Here is a 7,925-nt window from a genome sequence, read left to right as displayed (position 1 = left end):
TTTTGTATTAAAAGAAATGGAAATTCCCTTAAAGGGAGTCTGTCATCAAAGTTTCACCTTTTTAACCCTTCCCATAGCTTTCTAGCAGCCTTACAGTTAATAAAAACGTTACCTTTATGAGCAATCCTGGACTTATAAAACCGGCAAAAAACTACTTAGTAGCATATGCAAATGAGGGCTCGCAAGTGCCCAGGGGCGGCGTTACCCTCGTAGGTGCCCAGCTAGCTCAGCCTTATTGTTGCTTCCCCCCGCCCATTCTTTTCCTCTGACCGCCCATCTACTTACTTTTTGTTTGGCCGAGATCCCGCGCCTGCGCACTCAGATTGTCGGCCAGCGCTAGCGCACTGCGATGCCCATTCCTTGTACGGCATCACAGTAATTAATGCGCATGCGGCGGCTTCGAGCCATAAGCTCTATGCCCCTAACCAGCCCCACGGTGGGACTCTTAGTGCTGCTGCTCTGGGGCATGAGCCCTAAATCAGTATGGCCAGGAGCAGATTAAGTGCTGATAGGCCCGGGGGCTGTCTACCCAACTTGGGCCCCACCCTCCATTTTAGTTTTTTATTTTAGTTTTTAAGAGGCTGCAGTGCTTCGTGAGCACCGCAGTCTCTTTATAGGCCATATGACATCTTCAGACAAAAAAAAAAATACCCCAAATTACCCCAAATTGGCTCCTAACTGAAAAATTTGGTCGCCAAATTTAAAATACATATAATTATAATAAAAAAGACTTGGAGAAGAATACAGCACCACATACCTCTTACATCCAGGGACATCTCCTGGCATGTAGATGTTCTCTTTCCTCTTCTCCTCCATTTGACCCAGACGGCCATGACAAGTTCTTTCAGCCATTCTCGTCTCTACAGAGTTTGTAACACAGACACGTTAGATTTCTCAATTTTTCCATCAACATCCCCATCCTGGTGTCCCGACAGTTTCACCCTGCTGCCACTCCCGATACTGTGCCCGTTGTGCTCCCCAATGCCTTAGGTACTATACTGCTGAAAAAATAGTGACCCTAATAGACATAATTGGGGTCATTTATCAAACTGGTGTAAAGTAGAACTGGATTTCCAAAAGAGCTGTCAAAAATGAAAGGTGAAATCTGATTGGCTGCTATGGGCAACTAAACCAGTTCTACTTTATACCAGTTTGATAAATTACCCCAAATGTCCCTATAGTGTTTACAGCAGTTATAATGTTCCCTAGAGTGCCCCAAACTGCCCCCACATAGTAATCCCCCCATAGTTATTTGCCCTCCACACAGTAATTTCCCCTACACAGCCCCATATAGTAGTTTGCCCCCACAAAGTAGTTTCCCCCACATAGTAATTTGCCCCACACGGCCCCCACATAGAAATTACCCCCACACTGCCCCCACACAATAATTTCCCCCACACTGCCCCATATAGCAATCTCCCCCATACTGCCCCCATATAGTAATTTTCCCCACACTGCCCCATATAGTAATTTCCCTCACACTGCCCCATATAGTAATTTGCCCCCACATAGTAATTTCCCCCACACGGCCCCACACAGTAGTTTTCCCCACACTGCCCCCACACTTCCCCCACATAGTAATTTCCCCCATACTGCCCCATATAGTAATTTGCCCCCACATAGTAATTTCCCCCACACTGCCCCCACAAAGTAATTTCCCCCACACAGTAGTTTCACTCACACTGCCCCCACACAGTAGTTTTGCACACACTGCCCCCACATAGTAGTTTGCCCCACACTGCCCCATATAGTAATTTGCTCCCACATAGTAATTTGCCCCACACTGCCCCCACATAGTAATTTGCCCCACACTGCCCCATATAGTAATTTGCACCCACATAGTAATTTGCCCCACACTGCCCCAATGCAGCAATTTCCACCACACTTCCTCACATAGTAATTTCCCCCCACATAGTAATTTGCCCCAAATAGTAATCCCTCCCATAATAATTTTTCCCCATATAGTAGTCCCTCCCATAATAATTTGGCCCCACATAGTAGTCCCTCCCATAATAATTTTACCCCTCATAGTAATTTGCCCCTATACAGAAGCCCCAATATAGTAATTTCTCCCCGATGTACTCAATGTCTCTTCACTAATATGTCCTCCTGGGTGTCCCCACCCCCCATGTCCCCCAAAGTAGGCACATAAAATAAAAAAAATTAAAAGCTAAATACTAACCTATGTCCAGGGACAGGCGCTTGCTCGCAGAGGAAGGCGGGATGAGGCAGGCGCGCACACGTCCTGCCATTGTCACGGCTGAGGATGGGGGAAATCCTCAGCCGTGCGATGGCAGAAGATGTCCAGTCGCTACTCGTCAGGAACACAGAATTAGGGAGCAGGTCACCTCCTGTTGCGTCCCTAACGCTGACCCTGTCTCCTACTTGCATGGGCCGACCTTGATGGTAGGAGGACCCATGCGCAGGAACCTCGGATCCCTGACTTACCCTCCGACCGGTCCCTGGGCTAAGGAGCAGGGTAAGACAACCCACTCCTCCTAGGCACGGAGGAGCAGGAGTCTCACTGGCCAAGAAGCATGAAGAAGGGGGTACATAAACAGGACTATGGCTAAGACAGGTGAACCAAACAGTTCCACACAAACCGGTCTCAGCCTTGCTGACTGGAACCCGTGCTAAGGAAAGGCTGTCCACACAGACAAAGGTAAACAGCACACACATGAAGACACACAGGGACCAGGACATCCATAGCTGCACAAAAACCAAAGACACAAGACATCAACAACACATCACGGTATTAGAACTTATGACCGGAAGGGTGGCCCTTACAAGAAGATGGAAATCACAGGAGGCTGCAACAGCAAAGCATGACTGAAGCAACCTACTGAGCCATGCCAAAGTGAGAGGCACACACTGGGAAAGGAGTTAACCCTTCCAGCACCACAGGAAAGGGAAAACACCAACTTAAAGGAACAGTGTCCAACACAACAAACACACTGTGGTTGTTGCCGCAGGCAACGACATGGGTGGCAACCGTGTCCTGGGAGTCAGCCACAAGGCCGGGACACTGCCACCACATGTACACAATGACAAACGTTGCCACGAGCAACCACAGTGCAGGAAAGGTGTTCGTGCACACCACACACTACACAGAGTGCACACAGACAAACGACAGTGCATACATACACGCACACAAACTCCAAAAGGAACCGCACACATACCTGTTGTCCGCAGCAACCGCACTTGAGGCAAACAACATCAAGCCTCAAGCTGCGGTTGAAACAACAACCCAAACCGCGTGCAACTGTATGCGGCTCCCAAGGAGTCACGGCCAAAACCGTGGCCGTGACACTCCCATTCCTCAAAGCCCCCCCCACCAAAAAAAAACACGTGAGGGACTCACACAAGGGGATGGGAGAAGGGGACGTCCACTCTCAGACACGGCTCCCAAAAAGTCGCTGTCAGCTGCATCCTCTCCCAGCACACAACTCAGCCAGTCCGACGAGGCCTGCAGCCCGCACCAGCGACACAGGGGGGAGAACCACAGAGAGATGAACGAGGGGACTCTCCACACACGTCCCCACTCCAGTCGCTGCCAGCAGACACTCCTAACCAGCACGCAGCCGGACCACTTACGGAGTGCTGCCAGCAAGCGACCAGAGATGGGAACATGGAGAGGGACGAGGGATCACCAACACGGACACGGAAGGTAAGGTGGCGGGGAATAAGCCACCAACCGTGCCGTTAACGGTGATCTCCCCGGAACGCTCTCCCTCCGGAGAACGCGCATGCAGGCCACAAGGGGATGGCACTGCATGCTGCACCCTCTTTCGAAGGTGTGCACCCGCACACCAAACAAACACACCGGTGCCATAAAATCAGGGGGACGCCAAACGAGGCAACGGTGAAGGGATGGCGGGGAAACGCCACTCACCGCGCCGTCAGAGGCGAAACCCCCAGAACGCTCTCCTTCCGAAGAGCGCGCATGTACCCCTTCCGCAGACGGCGGTACATGCTTCACCCTCTTTCGAGGGAGCCTCCAAGCACGAGCCTTTCCGGTCATACTGTCACGGCTGAGGATGGGGGAAATCCTCAGCCGTGCGATGGCAACCGTGTCCTGGGAGTCAGCCACAAGGCCGGGACACTGCCACCACATGTACACAACGACAAACGTTGCCACGAGCAACCACAGTGCAGGAAAGGTGTCCGTGCACACCACACACTACACAGAGTGCACACAGACAAACGACAGTGCATACATACACGCACACAAACTCCAAAAGGAACCGCACAAATACCTGTTGTCCGCGGCAACCGCACTTGAGGCAAACAACATCAAGCCTCCAGCTGCGGTTGAAACAACAACCCAAACCGCGGGCAACTGTATGCGGCTCCCAAGGAGTCACGGCCAAGACCGTGGCCGTGACAGCCATAGGCACGCAATGACGTCATCACGCCCTCCTGCGCCGGGATTTCACTACCGCATAGGCCTCAGGCCTACTAGGCCTGAAGCCTATGGCGGTGATCGGCAGCAGGGCAGGGAACTATGTGCTCCCGTGCCCCGCCGAAGTATGTGGGCGTTCGGGTCAGCATTGGGCCCCCCAGCAGTGCTGGGCCCGGGGCTGCCGACCCGAACACCCCTATTGTAATCCGCCATTGAGTATGGATTAATAAGGAGGATTATTATTGCTATTGTTGTGGGGCACCTAAGTGGACTCTGTACAGCAGACCTATGGGAAATTTACTAGTAAACACTTATAGACTCCACTTAAAGAGGTTATCCGAGTATTTGTAACTGATGACCTATCTTTTGGATAGGTCATCAGCATCTGATCAGTGGGGATCTGAAACCCAGGACCAATACAATCAGCGGTTTGAGATGGCCCGGTGAACCTGTGAGTGCCACAGCCTTCTCACTGCTTACCCTAGACCAGTGATGGCACAACCATTGTCCACATGGTCTAGACATGTGGAAATGCTCACCCCTATTCGGAAACATATGCTCCCATCCAGACAACGTCTCTCTCAGGGAAGGCCTTGCATATTTCAACAAAACAATGCTAAACCACATAATGCATCCATCACAACACCATGGCTTCAAAGAAGAAGAGTCCGAGTCCTGAACTGGCCTGCCTGCAGTTCAGTCCTTTTACCAATACAAAACGTTTGCCGCATAATGAAGCAAAAAATCCCACAAAGGAGATCCAGGACTGTTGAGCAGCTAAAATCCTACATCAGACAAGAATGGGACCACATTCTGTACACATAGTAGACAACTGTCCCAACTTTTTTGAGATGTATTGCTGCCATCAAGTTCTAAATGAGTACATTTTTTAGTACTTTTATTCATGATAAAATGGTAAAATGTCTCACTTTCAACATCTGATATGTGTTCTATGATCAGGGACGAATTGGGAACTTAAAGTGGCCCTGGAAAAAAAATATAAAAATGGCCCCTTGTTGTAGACAGGCCCAAATTGACAGAAGGCAGGGCCAATATAAGTAGGTAGGGCCAACAAAATTAAGCGGGGCCAGCAATACAGTAGTGCAGCACCAAATACTGCCGCCCTCGCCGCGGCATTCAACTCTATCGCCATCCTGTGGATGGCTATACAGTTGAATTCAGGAGGGTCCTGCGTCTGCTGACCAGGTGTATAGGAACTAGATCCTAGCATTAATTCTGGGAGCATCTGATTGCTCTGTACCCAGCCAGCGGCAGTGAGGAGGGACTGGGTGGCCCATTGGGCATCAGCCCGCCGGGAAATTTCCCTGTAGGGTCTATGGCCAGTCATCCCCTGTCTATGAAGTAATGTGAATAAAATATGGGTCTATGAGATTTGCAGATCATTGCGTTCTCCTTTTATTTATGTACGTTTTACACCGCGGCCCAAATTTTTAGTAATTGGAGTTGTTATTCATGCTAACAGTGCTCAATTGAGAGGAAATAACTCTCTTTGTAAGAGGGAGTGCACTTCATTTCACCCATTTTATGTAGTCAGATTTATCAGATTACTATGAGACATGTTAGAGTATGTTTGGAAGCAAGAAATAACATAAATATTAGAAAGTATAATTTGGTGGAACCTCAGCCAGGACCATGATAAACTCTTACTGTGATTATGTGATTGTGATCTCTAGGATTTTGTAATTCAGATAGAGATTGCAGGTAAATACTTTATATTATTATTATTATTTTTATTATTATTATTTATTATTAAGCGCCATTCATTCCATATCGCTGTACATATGAGAAGAGGTATACATACATAATACAGACAATTGCACTAATCATAAACAAGACGAGTTACAAACTGGTACAGAAGGAGAGAGGGCCCTGGCCGTCAGGTCTTACAATCTACATGGTATGGGAGAAGGACACAGTAGGTGAGGGTGAAGCTGGTCATGGCGGTATAGAGGCAGCAGGGTCACTGGTTGTAGGCTTATCTGAAGAGGTGAGTTTATTTTGAAGGACTCCACTGTCGGTGAAAGTCTGATGTGTTGGGGTAGCGAGTTCCAGAGTGTGGGGGATGCACGGGAGAAATCTTGGAGGCGATTGTGGGAAGAGGTGATGAGAGGAGAGAAGGAGGTCTTGTGAGGATCGGAGATTGCGTGTGGGGATGTATCGAAAGTAGCTCAGAGATGTAGGGAGAGGACAGGTTATGGACGGCATTTGTTAGTAATTTGAAGTGAATTCGCTGGGCAATGGGGAGCCAGTGAAGGGATTGGCAGAGGAGTAACAGGGTGAGAGGTGAATTAGTCGGGCAGCAGAGTTGAGGAAAGATTGGAGGGGTGCGAAAGTGCTAGATGGAAGGCCACAGAGGAGAATGTTGCAGTAGTCCAGGCAGGAGATGATGAGGGCATGTACAAGCATTTTCGCAGATTCAAAGATGGGGAAAGCGCGGATGCGGGAGATGTTTTTGAGTTGGAGGCGGCAGGTGGTGGAAAGGGCTTGGATGTGCGGTCGGAAGGAAGGGGCAGAATCCAAGGTCATTCCAAGGCAGTGTGTTACTTATCTTGTACGAGTTACAGCCTGTATCATACTCCAGAGCTACTTTCACATTTCTGCAGCTTTAGAGCTGAAATCTCCCATCATTACCTCTTTGATTTAAATCCTGGGATGTGTCAGCTTCACTCCATGTAAAGCATTTTGGATGTTAGATGTATCACACGTTTGTTGACTGTTTCCAGTAACAACCAACAGAATTATGAATGCAGCTCCAGGGTACAATAAAGGCTGTAACTCAATACACAGAAAAGCAATCAAATGTATTTACAATGTGGTTTCTCACTTGACCCTGTATAGAACAAATGATAGTAAAAGTATTACCTGTCTAGTATATCTATCTATCTATTTATTTATCTCAATCTCATATCTATCTTCTATCTATCTATCTATCTATTTATCTACAGTACAGACCAAAAGTTTGGACACACCTTCTCATTCAAAGAGAAGAAATCCCACTTATTAAACCTGACAGGGCACACCTGTGAAGTGAAAACCATTTCAGGTGACTACCTCTTGAAGCTCATCAAGAGAATGCCAAGAGTGTGCAAAGCAGTAATCAAAGCAAAAGGTGGCTACTTTGAAGAACCTAGAATATGACATATTTTCAGTTGTTTCACACTTGTTTGTTATGTATATAATTCCACATGTGTTAATTCATAGTTTTGATGCCTTCATAGTCATGAAAATAAAGAAAACTCTTTGAATGAGAAGGTGTGTCCAAACTTTTGGTCTGTACTGTATCTATCTATCTATTTATCTATCTCGATCTCATATCTATCTATCTATTTATCTATCTATCTATCTATCTATATCTATCTTCTAACTATCTATCTAATATCTATATATATATTTATCTATCTATCTATATCTATCTCATATCTTCTATCTATCTATCTATCTAATAACTATCTTCTAACTATCTATCTAATATCTATCTATTTATCTATCTATCTATTATCTA

The sequence above is a fragment of the Bufo bufo genome, chromosome 1 (assembly GCF_905171765.1).
Source record: "Bufo bufo chromosome 1, aBufBuf1.1, whole genome shotgun sequence".
In the NCBI taxonomy this organism is placed as follows: Eukaryota; Metazoa; Chordata; class Amphibia; order Anura; family Bufonidae; genus Bufo; species Bufo bufo.
Note: the sequence above shows the minus strand (reverse complement) of the source record.